This window comes from Neofelis nebulosa, chromosome 17, assembly GCF_028018385.1.
Source record: "Neofelis nebulosa isolate mNeoNeb1 chromosome 17, mNeoNeb1.pri, whole genome shotgun sequence".
Taxonomy (NCBI): domain Eukaryota; kingdom Metazoa; phylum Chordata; class Mammalia; order Carnivora; family Felidae; genus Neofelis; species Neofelis nebulosa.
Genome location: NC_080798.1, coordinates 15,116,913 through 15,119,461, shown reverse-complemented (window position 1 = coordinate 15,119,461; position 2,549 = coordinate 15,116,913).

Below are 2,549 nucleotides of genomic sequence, written 5' to 3'. Positions count from 1 at the left end.
GGTCTCCAGTGCCCAGCACAGGGCCAGGCACAGAAGAGATAATCATTTCCCTTGGATGATACTATGCCCTCTCTCACCTAGTGTACCTGTTCCTTGGGTTTAAAGCTCTCAACCTTTTTATGTTTATTTATCTATTTTTTGAGAGAAAGAGAGAGGGATCCAGGGAGGGGGCAGCAATAGAAGGAGAGAGAAATCCCAAGCAGGCTTCGAGCTGTCAGCACAGAGCCCAAGGTAGGGCTCAAACTCACGAACTGTGAGATCACGACTTGAGCCGAAACCAAGAGTCAGACACATAACTGACTGAGACACCCAGGTGCCCCTTAAAGCTCTCAATTTTGAAAACCAAGCATGGCATTGACATTGATAAATACATCTCTACTAAAATGAAGAGGTTACATGTGAAGGAAGGTGGATGGAGTGTCATCCAAAGGGCCGAACCGGGGATCATGTTGGCCCCAAATGTGTCAACGGGTAGATGCCAAACTCTGAGATGGCAGTTGCTGATTCGGTTTCTAAGGCACGCACACCCCACCCCAAAGCTGGGGTCTCCACAAAAATCAGACCATATACTGCCTCTACAGAAATCCCTCCATTGGCTTCCCGTAGCTCTGAGAATAAAATCTTGACTCTTGACCCCAGTCCACAAGGCTCTTCAGAATCTCCTCCTGCTCACCTCTCCCGCCTCCTCCCCTCCCACTCTCCCACTCACTCCAGCCCAGACATAGTACCTCCAGCACACTGAGCACCTGCTTCCCTTAAGGGCTTTGCATGTGCCATTCACTTTGCCTAAAATGCTTTTCCCTGGCTCTTCCTACAATGGATTTCTTCAGCTCCCGCACCACACTCCTTGACCCTCTGATCTGAAGTAGGCCTCCCCACCCCCCCCACCCCCATCAGTCCTTGTCCTCTTCCATTTTCATTCTTTATGCGACATTTATTTACCACCGGACAAGGCGTTTACTGCCACACCCTCCCTCCCCTGGGGCATATAAGCTCCATGGGGCAGGGGTTTCTTGTTTTGTCTTATTTAACTATTTTGTTCACTGTTGTATCCCCTGCACAGAGCCAGGTACACAGTACATGCTCGAGAAAGCTTTATTGGGTGAATCAGAGACAATATAGTCAGCTGGTTAGGTGTGCAGGATTTGGAGGCAGTAAGCTTTCCGATCGTGGCTCTGCCCTTAGGTGGTTGTATGGTCTTGGGCCAGCTCCCTTAACCTCTCTCAACTTCAGTTTCCTCCTCTAGAGAATCGGATGCACACACTACACACATCTGTTGCAGAGCATAAATGCAATCGTGCTGAGTAACTCCCATTTTGCTGGGCACTGGCTTGCATGCTCTCTGCTTGCATCAGGGAGGGTCTGTGAGCACAGCGCCTGGCATGTGGGAAGCCCTCAGTAGCCAGGAGTCGTGATGACTGAGAGAAGTGTGGCTGGGCCACTGGGTGAGGGAGCCTCATGGCATGTGAGTCGCTGGTGCTTCTGTCCTTGCTGCTTCCCACCCTGTCTGCCCAGCTCCATCCCCCTCCCTCCTGCTTCGTTTCTATTTCCGTCTTTCTCTCCTCCTCTCCAGGCCTCAGGGGGCCCCTGGCTGGCAAGAAGCCTTTTTCCTCCTTCTCCAGGATCAAGGAGTAGTTTTCACTGCAGGCCAAGCCTTTCTCCCCAAGGGCTGGGGCACCCCCATCGGACCAACTTCCCTTCCCCGGCCATAGCCCTCAGCCTCCCCTGAGAAACTCTTCCCCACACACCGTTCTCTGTGTTCCCAGCAAACTCTAGCACCTAGAATCCCTCAAATTCCAGACAGTGACCAATGAGCATTTTCCCTCATCCCCTCCCCCAGGTTGACTTTGGATACCCTCAGCTAACCAAGGTCTTTGGGGCCATTCCCTGGCCTCCAGATGGATGCCAGAGGCAATATAGTGTAGTAGAGAGGAGTCGATACTGAGGTCAAACTGCCAGCTACCCTATTTCCTCATCTGGGGGCCTTGGGATAGTGCCTTTCATTTCTCCCTGGTTCAGATTCCTGACTGTAAAATGGGATTAAACATATCCACTTCAAACAGCTAGCGGTCTGACCTCAGAGAGCTGAGCTGTGCTTAGCCCATGTGCAGAATGAACATCCACCAAGCTGCTCAGCAGTCGAGTTCTATGGTTAAGAATACAGACTCAGAAGTCAGGCTGCCTGCCTTTTTCAATCCCAATTTTGCTACTTTCTGTTCTGGCTATGTGACCTTGGGTAAGTTACTTAACTTTTCTGGGCTCAATTTCCTCATCTGCAAAACAGGATAACAGTGCAGGTGTACTAGGGTTGTTCAGAGGATTAAAATGTCTTAAGTGCTTGGCACATAGTAAGCACTCACTAAATGTTAGCTGTTATCATTTTTATTATTCCCCACCTCTAAGTCAGAGGACGGGAAACTATCTGCAGGTATCCCTGGTCCCAACTAGCCATCCTTCCTCCAGTCTCACTTGAGTCGGCACGCTGTAATTCAGATCACACACACATATCCCCCCAAACACACGGACACACAGAGGTCAGCAGAGCGGCC